We start from the raw sequence: 12429 nt of genomic DNA on the forward strand, positions 1-12429 counted from the left end.
TGGCTCAGTTGGTTAAGCGTCTGAAGTCTCAATCTCAGCTCAGGTCTTGATCTCAGGGTCGTTTGTTCAAGGCCCATGTTGGGCATGGAGACTACTTTATAAATATACATTGAACTGAATGAAAACAGGAATACAATATATCAAAATTTGTAGGACACAGGTAAAGCTAGAGGGAAATTTACAGTACTAAATTCTTACAAGAGAGAAATGCGGGAGAAGTCTAAAAACAATACGTTTCCAAATAAGATACCAAGAAAAAGAAGAGCAAAATAAACCTAAAACAAACAGAAGGAAGGGAATATAAAGAACAGATACAGATATTAAAATTATATTGAAGACAGAAAAAAAATGAAGCCCAACGGGGAAAAGGTGGTTCTTAGGAAAAAAGATATGTAATTCACAAGCATCTAGAAAGACTAACAAAAGGAAAAGAGGGAAAACACAAATTACCAATACTGGAATGAAAAAGGGAATATTACTACTGATTCTGTAGACATGTAAAGAATAATAAGGAAATACTAAAAGCATCTCTACCCATGCAAATTTGGAAATTAGATGAAATGGGCCAATTATTCTAAAAGCACAAACTACCAAAATTTACCAAAATAATTATTAAAGGAATTAAATTCATAATTAAAAAAAAAAACTCCAGAAAATGAAAACTCCAGGCTCAGACAGTTTCACTAGAATTATACCAGTTGTTTAAAGAAGAATTAGCACCAATTCTACATAATCTCTTCAGAAAATAGAAGAGGAGGGGACACTTCCCAACTCACTGTGTTACCCTGACAGCAAAGATGAAGAATGTACAAAGAAGACTACAGACTAATATTTCTCATGCACAGAAACACAAAAATCCGTAACAAAGTTTTGGCAGTTTATAAGAAGAATTATATACTATGTATCAAGTCAGGTTTAGTCTAGGGATGCAAGGCCCACATTATCTACCATATTAACAAGCAAAATAGTAAAAATCATATGATGACCTCAAAACAATATTGAAAAAGAACAAAGTTGAAGGGGTCACACTTTCCAATTTTAAAACTTACTACAAAACAACAGTAATCAAAACAGTGTGCTGTTGGCATAAGGACAGACATATACGCCAATGGAATAGACTTAAGAATCCCAAAATAAACCCATAAATCTACAGCCAATTGATTTTCAAAAAGGGTGTCAAGATTATTCAGTGGAGGAAAGAATAGTCTCTTTAACAAATGATGCTGGGATAAATGGATAGTCACATGCAAAAGAATGAAGTCGGACCCCCTACATCACACCATATACAAAAATCAACTCAAAATGGATCAACCTAAACACAGGACCTAAAACTATAAAACATGTAGAAAAAAACATAAGGGGAAATCTTTATAACATTGGATTTGGCAAAGGATTCTTAGATATGACACCAAAAGCATGAGCAACAACAACAACAAAATAGACAAATTGGACTTCATCAGAATTAGAAACTTGCACATCAAAGGACATTATCAAGAAAATGAGACAGCCTACAGAATGAGAGAAAAATATTGCAAATCATATATTTGAAAAGGATCTAGTATGAATTAGAATGTATAAAGAACTCTTACAGCAATGAAAAGACAAACAATACAATCTAAAAAATGGACAAAAGACTTGAATAGACATTTCTCCAAAGGAGATACACTTTGGGCCAACAAGCCCATGTAGAGATGTTCAATACCACTAGGCCTAAGGGAAATGCCAATCAAAACTATGATATACCACTTCCCACCCATTAGGATAGCATAATTAAAGGAAAATAACAAGTGTTGGCAAGAATGTGGAGAAATCGGAACCCTCGTACATTCCTGATGGGAATTTAAATGTCATGGGTGCTGTGGAAAACAGTTTGGCAGTTCCTCAAAAAGTAAAATGTAGAATTACCATCTGACCCTGCAATTCCACTCTAAGTATATATCCAAAAGAATCAAAAATAGGTACTCAAACACTTTTACACAATCTTCTTAAGTGCATCATTCACGATAATCAAAAGGTGGAGATAACCCAAATGTCCATCAATGTATAAATGGATAAACAAATTATGGTACAATCATACTGTGGACTGTTATTCTACCATACAAAGGAATGAAATACTTAGAAAGGCTAGGACATGGATGAACCTTGGCAACATTACACTAAGTGAAAAGAAGCCTGTCATAAAAAGTCACATACTGTATGAAATTATATGAAATGTCCAGAATAGGTAAATCCATAGAGAGAAATCAGATCTGTGTTTGCTAGGCGCTGGGGGGAGGGGAGAATGGAGAATGACGGCTTAATGAGTATGGGGTTTTATTTCAGGGTGATGTAAATGTTTAGGAACTAGATAAAAGTGATGCTTTAGTACATTGTGAATGTATTAAATGACACTCAATTGTTATGCGACCTTCACCTTTAAAAAAATAGCGACAACACTAAATACTGGCCACAATGAGCGAACCGGATCATTCTGGCGGGAATGAAAAAGTCACTCTGCAAAAATAGTCACTGCAAAACTGTTTGGCAGTTTCTTTAAAAACTAAACGCACAACCCTTAGATGACCCAGCAACTGAACTCCTGGGTATTTATCCCAGAAGGATGAAGACTTGTGTTCACACAAAATTTTGCAAACGAGTGTTTAGAGTAGCTTTATTCATAATAGCCAAAAAAGGGAAACAACCCAGAAGTCCTTCAATGGATGAACTGTTAAACAAACTGGTGCATGCGTACCATGGAATACGACTCAGCAATATAAAGACATGACTGCTGATCCATACAGTGACCTGGATGAATCTGCAGAGAATTATGCTGAGTGAAAAAAGTCAATCCCCCAAATTTACATACTGCATAATTGCATTTCTGTAACAATCTCAAAATGACAAAACTATAGAAATGGATTGACTAGTGGTTGCCAATGGTTAAGGAAGGAATGAGTGTCAGAAGGAAGTGGATGTATCCACAAATGGGCAACATGAGGGATTCATGTGGTGATGGGAATGTTCTGTACCTTGGCTGTATGTACCAATGTCAGCATCTTGGTTATGATATCGTACTAGAGTTTTGCAAGATGTTATCATTAGGGGAAGTTGGTTAAAGGGTATATGGGACCTATTTGGATTATTTCTTACAATTGCATGTTCATTTACAATTATCTCAAAACAAAAAAACTTCTATTAAAATCATACGATCATATCATTTGATGCAGAAAAAGCACTTCACAAAATTCAACATCCATTCATGATAAAAACTCTCAGAAAACCAGGAATAGAGGGGAACTTGCTCAACTTGATAAAGAATGTCAATAATGAACCTACAGCTAACATCACACTTAATGATTAAAGAATAAATGCCTTCCTTATAAGACTGTTGACAAGGCAAGTATATCTGCCCTCTTCACTGCTTATATCAAATCAATATGTTGTACACCTTAAACTTACACAATGTTGTATGTCAAATATCTCTCAATTAAAAAAAACAAAAACAAAACAAAACAACATAGTACTGGGAAATTCTAGCTAGTCCATTAAGCTAAGAAAATGAAATGAAAGACATACGTGTTAGAAAAGAAGTAAAACTATTTCTATTTGCAGTTGGCACAATTGTCTATGTGGAAAACCTTAAGAAATTTACAAAGAAACTCCTAGAACCAAGAAGAGAGTTCAGGAAGGTCTCAGGATACAAGATCAATGAATAAAAATCAATTGCATTTATATGTGCCATCAATGAATAAATGGACACTGGGATTAAAAATACAATACCATTGAGGCGCCCGGTCATGAGCCTGAGATGGAGCCCCGAGTCATGCTCCATGCTGGATGTGGAGCCTGCTTGGGATTCTCTCTCTCCCTTTCCTTCTGCCAACCCCCACCTCTGCAAAATACAATACCATTTACTACTGCCCCAAAACTTCCAGGTGAAACCTAAGCAAAACATGTATAGGACTCATATGCTGAAAACTATGCAACACTGATGAAAGAAATCGGAGAAGAGCTAAGTGAATGGAGGGATATTCCATGTTCATAGATTGAAAGACTCAACATAGTCAAGATGTCAATTTTCCCCAAATTGATATACAGCTTTAACCAATTCCTATCAAAATCCCAGCAAGATTTTTTAAAGATTTTATTTATATGAAAGAGAGAGCATGAGCAAGGGGAGGGGCAGAGGGAGAAGCAGACCTCCTACTAAGTGTGGAGCCCAACATGGGTCTCAACCCCAGGATGCTGAGATCAGAACCTGAGCTGAAGTCAGATGCTTAACTGACTGAGCCACCCAGGTGCCCCCAAATCCCAGCAAGGTTTTTTGTAGATACAGACAAAATTATTCTAAAATAAATGGAATAATATTCCAAAATTAAATGGAAAGGCAAAGGAAGTAGAAGGGTGGAAGCAATTTTGAAAAAGAAGAGTAAAGTGGAAGGAATCAATCTATCCAATTTCAAGACTTATTATATGGCCGCATTAATCAAGATCATGTGGTATTGGCAGAGGGACAGACACACAGATAACTGAAATAAAACAGAGAACCCAGAAAAAGATGCACACAAATATGCCTAACTGATTTTTGGCAAAAGTGCAAAAGCAATCTGGTGCAGGGATAATAGCATTTTTAACACAGGGTTCTGGAACAAGTGAACATCTGTAGGCAAAAAAATGAACATCAACCTCAACCTCATCCCTTACACAAAAATTAACTCAAAATGGACCATGGAGTTAAATATAAGAGTCAAACTATACAAGTTTCAGGGAAAAAAGTAGGAGAACATCTGTAGGATGTAAAGCTAGGCAAAACGTTCTTTCTCAGGTATGATACCAAAAGCATGACCGATAAAAAGAAATATAGACAAATCAGACCTTATCAAAAATACAATCTTTTGCTCTGTGAAAAGATCCTGTGAACAGGATGAAAAAACAAGTTACAGACTGGAAGTAAGTATGTGCAACCTCATATCTGATAAAGGACTACTATCTAGAATGTATAAAGAATCTCAACACTCACTGGTAGGAAGACAAACTACTATCCAAGTAGAAAATGGGCAAAAGATGTGAAAAGACATTATACTTTCAAGTTTCTACAGGTGGCAAATAAGCACATACAAAGATGTTCGATATCAGTAACCGTTAGAGAATTGCAAATTAAAACCGCAAAGCGACACTCTTACGTACCTATCAGAATGGCTAATATAAAAAATGGTCATGATGGCAAAAACAGGTGAGGATGTGGAGAAGCTGCTGGTCAGAATGTAAAATGGTACAGACATTCTGTAAGACTGTTTGGTAGTTTCTTCTAAGAGTAAGCATGCAAGTATCACAGGACACAGCAATTGCACTGCAGGGCATTTATCCCGGAGAAACGAAAATGTATGTCCACACAAAAGACCTGTAGCGAGACTCATTAGAAAAAAACCCATGGCAATATCGATTTCCTGGTTTTGATATTATACAACTGGGATATAAGGTGTAACCACCGGGGGCCTCTCTACCATGTTTGAAATTTCCCCTGAACCTGTAATTACTTCAAAATAAGAAGCGAACTGCTATTTAAACAGATGTCCATGTCCAGATCCAGGGGGACACTGATTCTTCTTCTTGCGTCTGGGACATGTCCTAAGTAGCATTCCTTTTTAAAGCAACATACAGAAGTTTGTACAGACCTTTTTATTCTTTAAAAAACAATTCCCACCCAAATCTTTCTTGAGTGTTTCAGGGGCCAAGCCTGAGGCCTTGGCTGTAACCTCACTCAAACACTAGGGTCTGGGGACAAAATGGCATATAATGTACAATGCACCCAAAGAAAACTGGGAAAAAGAGACCCTATTTACCGCAGAGGCCATCACTAACTCCCTGGCCCGGCATCTGGAGCCCGTGTGGGGGACGGAGGCCAGGATCTTATTTCAGGGCTGGCAACACAAAACCTATCGACATCAAACAAGCTACCCATTCAGCTCTAAAGAAAAAAGGCAAAAAAAAAAAAAAAAAAAAAAAATATGCCGCTTTTGCTTTTAAAGACTCCACTCTACTGATTTCTTGTCCTGCCCCTTTGTGGCTCCCAGCAGCCAACGTAAGGGGACAAGTGGGGGTAATGGCCAGAGCTTCCAGAACAAAGGCTTGATTCTCTGGTCCGAAGCAGCAGCTTACTGGCTCAGCACCACAGCCGCGCACTTAGGTACTGGCGGGACCCAGGGCTGGGGAGCACAGCCAATGGAGGGGGCGCTGACAGGAGGTTCCCGCTCGGAAATTGCCTTTGTTTGGTCCAAGTCAGAAGGGATCTCCCACCCCCAGCATACCAGCCTCGGGCCGTGGGCTAGGTTCCTCTTTCCCTCTAGATGAACCTGGGCCTGGGAAACAGCCCTTGGGCAGACCTTTCTGTCCACAGCAGGGGTCCACCACCTTTCCATCCCTGAGGCCCGCCTGGGCTCCTCGTCCCCTGGCAACGCCCATGAGCACCTGTTCGGGAAGCCTACGCCCCTCGCATAAAAAGAAACCAACCCCCAGCAATTGTTCTTACCCAAGCACAGTCCACGGCTGTAGAGGAAACCCAGAGCCATCTGCCACACACACTTCGGATTTCATTCCCACAAATCCATGTGCATTCAACTTTCCACTTCATACATATCCACGTTTGGCCTCCATACAGAAAGAAAACGTGCCGCATCCTCAAATACGTGGCTGCCCTAGGGAGATGCATTGCTTTGGGACTTTGTAGCCCGTGCCCGTGGGGATCAGGGTGAGGCGAGGGGCGTTCTCATACCTTAGCTTCAGAACAGAGGCCTGTGGGCAGTCTCTGTTTCCCCCTCAGGCTCTAAGCACACACCTGGGACCCCCTGGCCGCCCACATCCAGAGCTCTGGGGTTATCGCTGGCTCACCCCACCCTATGTTAGCCACGTCTCTAGTGCCTGACTTCTTGCTTCCCGGGTCTGTGGACTCTGCCACATCCCTCATGTCCACCTCCAAGTGCCAGTTGGGGCCAGCTTTACCTTGCGGCCGCCCGGCGGCAGGCATGACAGAGGAAGGAAACCAGGAGCCAAGTTAAAGGCACTTGGCAAGGAAGGAAGGGGAGCGTGAGGATATTGCTGGAGCAACCCAGGCCTGAAATCTTCTTTAAAAGCCAAAGGAAGGGCGCCTGGGTGGCTCAGTGGTTAAGCGTCTGCCTTCGGCTCAGGTCATGATCCCAGAGTGCTGGCATCGAGCCCCGCGTCGGGTTCCCTGCTCAGCGGGGAGTCTGCTTCTCCCTCAGCCCCTCCCCCTGCTTGTGGTTGTGCTCTCTCTCAAATAAATAAATAAAACGTTTTTGAAAAAAAAGCACAAAGGAGTTCTGCCCTTGCCCCCCAGCCGCTACCAACTCTGCCAGGAATAGCCTTGGGCTTCGGACCGGAAGGTCCAAACAGCGTGCTACGCTGTGAAGCCGAGTTGGGTGCCTACTTCGCAGGCGCACTGACAGACCTGAGCGTGTCCCTCATCCTAACTGCTTCTTTCTCTGTGTCCCCTGGATGGGGCGAGGGTGAGGAGACAGGCTCAGCCATTCCCAAGGTGACCCCTGAGGCCATGATGTCCCACCCCGAGGCACCAGGTTGTTGGGCAGATTTTTGGTCAGGATAGAAGACATTCAATAGGAGAGCCCTCATTTTTCAAGGCTCAAATTTAGCCCCCAAAGCGAAGAAAAAGCCAAAAGACCTCCAGGTTTCAAATGGGCTTGTGGAAGAACAGATCCGCAATGTTGATGGATAAATAATTCAAATCTGTTTCCAAACATGCACACTAGTGCTATGGGTTGAACTCTGTCTCCTTCCCATATTTTACAATGTGGCTTTATTTGCAAATAGGGTCATTGCAGGTGTCGGGAGTTAAGATGAGGTCATCCTGGAGTAGGGTGGGCCCTTAATTCAGTATGACCGGCGTCCTTAAAGAAAGGGGACATTTGGACCCAGAGGCATGCACAGAGGGAGAACATCATGCGAAGACTGCAGTGCAGCTGCCACGAGCCAAGGAACCACCAAGCTCTAGAAGAAAGAGCAGCCCCAACACACTCCTACACTGGGGACAAAAATGTTTGTAGGGGAAGGTACAAGTACCAGCAAGGACTGGCCCGTGTCCGGAGCACAGCACGCTCTCTGGTTACTCCGAGCTTCTAGGCTCACTTACTGTTCTGTGGTGAAAGATTAGCTCTCATTAGGATGACTAAGAGCTGGAGTGTTCACAGCCCAGGGCTGTCTCTGACTCTAGGCACTTAAAGAACACCCAGTTCTGGACTCTTATTTCTCTGCCCACCCCACTAACCTGAAGCCAGGGGTCATCCTACTTCTCCCAGGTGGCTCTGAACCAGAGCACCTGACACAATGCTTTGCTCATGGCAAACAGTCTATAAAATTTTGTAGACAAAAGTGGGGGTCAGGGGGAGCATGTGGGAATGGAGAAGAAGCAAGGACACGAAGGGAAGGAGGATTCCCTTGGCCTGATGGCTGGCTGCATACGGACCAGGAAGCTAAGGCCACACCTACGTTCCAGAACTTCCAGGCCAGACAGTGGGAAGAAGTGTGGGGCTGCTGATAGGCAGAGAGCACTGCATGAGGAACAGACTGAGCAGCTCACAGCCATCCATCATGGCCACTGCGGCTGCTAATCACAGCAGGTCACCCTGCTAACTATTCATAATTACTATCTGCCACTCAAAATCTTGGTGTTAAGCCCGGGCATGAGTCAGGTAGGATGCCCTGGTTCCAGCAGGATTCAGTCCCGGGAGAAGCAGGTAGAACCCAGGCTGGAGACAGGCAGGTCAAGGGTTAAAGAGGCCAGGCGTCTAGATATCAGTACAGACAGGACTTTGGAGCCCAATGACAGGCCCTGATGTAGGAAGGCCGGCTTCTCAGTCATAAGTATGGGGCTCTGGAAAAGCAGCTTCACCTTAAAGACTCAGCGTCCTCATGTGTAAAACGCAAAGTTCTATACAGAAATATAACCGCCACCAGTGGGTGCCCACCATGAGCCAGGCATCTGGCTTGGCAATGTACACAGCATTTCCGCTGGCTCTCTCTAACACTCCTACATGGTACACATGGAGAGCTCCCTCTGTGCCCCCATCACGCACGGCAGTAAGTACTTGGCGAACGTTTGGCTGCCCTGGGGTCTGTAGGCTCCCCGAGGACAGCACAAGCTTGAGTGGAAGGCTGGACTGGAACTCTCTAAAGCAGTCCCTCAGCCTAGAGCCTCAATGACTCGGTGTGTTGGCGCCCATGTGTCCTTAGGAACGCATAACACATCCTTCATTGTGTCCATTTGAAAGGACTGCTCCGAGAGCGTGAAGAGCTGCAAGGCATGTAATTATAGCCTTGTGCTAATAAATATATCAATATTCTAAAACACTGCTTTTACCTTTTAAAAGTTGACTTTAAAAAGCCCCAAGTAGTATGGAAGAATTGGAATCCTCAAATATTGCTGGTGGGAATGTAAAATGGGGCAGCCACTCTGGAAAACAGTTTGGCAGTTGCTGAACAAGTTAAACATAGAGTAGCTACATGATTCAGCAATTCCGCTCCCGGGTATATATCCAAGAGAACTGAAAGCACATCTACACAAAAACTTGCACATGAATGTTCATAGTAGCACTATTCACAATAGCCAAGAGGTTTAAACAACCCAAATGTCCATCAACTGGTGAATGGAGAAGCAAAATGTGGTCTATCCATATAATGAAATGTTATTCAACCATAAAAAGGAATGAAGTGTGACACATACTAAACATGTATGGAGGAACATGAAGGACCCTTGAAATCATGATGCTGAGTGAAAGATGTCAGGCACAAGAGACCACCACATATTGTATGATTCCATTTATATGAAACGTCCGGAACAGACAAGTCTGTAGAGAAAGAAAGTAGATTTGTGGTTGCCTAGCCACTGAGTGTGGCTCTCTGACTGGGCCACCCAGGCGCCCCTGATTATACTTTTGACATGGGGAGAGGGGAGAATGTGGAGTGATGGACACGGGTTTCTTTTGAGGGTGATACAAATGTTCTAGAATTAATTGTGAGGATGGTTACACATGTCTGTGAATACACTAAAACTCATCCATTTGTACACTTTCAGAGTGAATTGTATGGTATGTGAATTATATACTAATTGAGCTTTTTTATAAAGCCCAAATTGTTATCACTCCTTAATCTAACTTGGGGTTTTAGAAAGATGTTCCTTTTAGAAAAAGGATGAATCATCTTGTGTTTGGAGAAAAGAAGGTTTATATCCTCTAATTTTTTTTTTAAGATTTTATTTATTTATTTGAGAGAGAGAGAGAATGAGAAAGAGAGCACATGAGAGGGGGGAGGGTCTGAGGGAGAAGCAGACTCCTTGCTGAGCAGGGAGCCCGATGCGGGACTCGATCCTGGGACTCCAGGATCATGACCTGAGCCGAAGGCAGTCGCTTAACCAACTGAGCCACTCAGGCGCCCCTCTAATCTTTTTTTAAGGTTTTTATTTTAATTCCAGTTAGTTACCAGTGTAATATTAGTTTCAGGTGTATGGTATAGTGAGTCAACACTTCCATACATCACCCGCTGCTCATCGTAACACGTGCACTCTTAATCCCCATCACCTGTTTCCCCCATCCCCCCACTCACCTCCATTCTGGTGACCATCAGTGTGTTCTCTAGGGTGAAGAGTCTGTTTCTTCCTTTGCCTCTCTCTGTTGGTTTTCCCTTTGCTCTTTGTTTTGTTTCTTAAATTTTGCATATGACTGAAATCATATGGTAGTTGTCTTTCTCTGACTGATTTCTCTTAGCATGATACTCTCTAGCTCCATCCATGTCGCTGCAAATGGCAAGCGTTCAGTTCTTTGTTATGGCTGAGTAACATTCCACTGCATATATATACCATCTCTTCTTTGTCCATTCATCTATCCTCTACTCTTAGTAAGACTGGCTCCTTGTGAAATGTGATGTCAGTGGCCCTTTTCTCCTGTTGCTGGTGACCTTTCCCCAGTGACCTACATCATTAGTAAAAAACGTAACCAAGTTGATGTGGAAATGATATCTCAAGCTCTGGTTGATTATACTTTTACTTTTTTTACGATTATATTCATTTATTTGACACAGCGTGCACAAGCAAGGGGAGTGGCAGGCAGAGGGAGAGGGAGAAGCAGGCTCCCTGCTTGGTGCTCGATCCCAGGACCCCGGGACCATGACCTGAGCTGAAGGCAGATGCCCAACCAACTGAGCCACCCAGGCGTCCCTGATTCTTCTGAGTATATTGACAAATGCTTTAAGAGTTGGAAAACATTTTAATGGAAAGCAGAGACCCTATCAGCCTTTGTAGATTTGCGGGCTACTCCCTCTAGCTTTCGATACCCAAGAAAACTCAGCAGGAACTCCCCACTCTGCCTCCTTTGGGCTTTGGGATATCACGCTGCTAATGTTAAAGATGCCCCTCCCCCATCTGGGTGTCATGTGCCACTCATTGACAAATCTGCTTGGGGCCGTGGCTTCCTGGCAAGTACAAATGTCCTGTGCTCCCACACAGTAGGCCCAGATGGCAAAGTCCTGCTTTAAGGAGCCAAGACTTGTATAGTGACCAACAAGTCAGCGGAAAGCACTGTTTCTCCTGAAGTGGATTTGACTCTAAGACTGAGCAGTGTGTGATGGCCACCCATTACGGCAAACGGAGAACAGAGGTTTCCGGAACATGGGGACACCAAGAAATTAGGGCAGACCAAGAAAGTCTTACAGCAGTGATGACAATGCTCATCTTGTCACATGATTGGCTGCAGCAGGACTAGCCTGTGAAGTGATACGAGGCCAAGTTTTGTCAAGACCTCATTTTTGTACTGGACTTGTTCAGCATTATCTTTTCCTGTCACAGACATCACACACTTGGAGAACTGGAAGAGCCCTGGGATTTAGCACTGCATGCTGGCCCTTCCATGTGCTGAATGCCTGCAAGCCGAGTTTCCCTGAGCTTCTCCACAGCCGACCACGCAATCTGGGGTTGTGCTGGAGGGTGTTGGGAAACTGCTCTGGTGTCCTCTGCAGGGCCAGACCATCCCACTCTTATGTTGTGACATGAACATACACACACACAGACACAGGTGGGCACAGTTGTACATGTGCACAGAAAGACACGAATGTAGTCCCTCACGCACACACACACACGCTGTTGCATATGCATACCGACACACACACACACACACAGATAGACGCTGTTGCATATGCACACACACACACACACGCTGTTGCATATGCATACGGACACACACACAGACACACACACAGACACACACACGCTGTTGCATATGCATACCGACACACACACACACAGACACACACGTGCGCGCAGTTGCATATGCATACCCCCCACACACGCTGTTGCATATGCATACCGAAACACACACACACACACAGATAGACGCTGTTGCATATGCATACCAAAACACACACACACAC

The sequence above is a fragment of the Mirounga leonina genome, unplaced genomic scaffold (genome assembly GCF_011800145.1).
Source record: "Mirounga leonina isolate KUSES-001 unplaced genomic scaffold, KU_Mleo_1.0 Mir_101799, whole genome shotgun sequence".
Taxonomy (NCBI): domain Eukaryota; kingdom Metazoa; phylum Chordata; class Mammalia; order Carnivora; family Phocidae; genus Mirounga; species Mirounga leonina.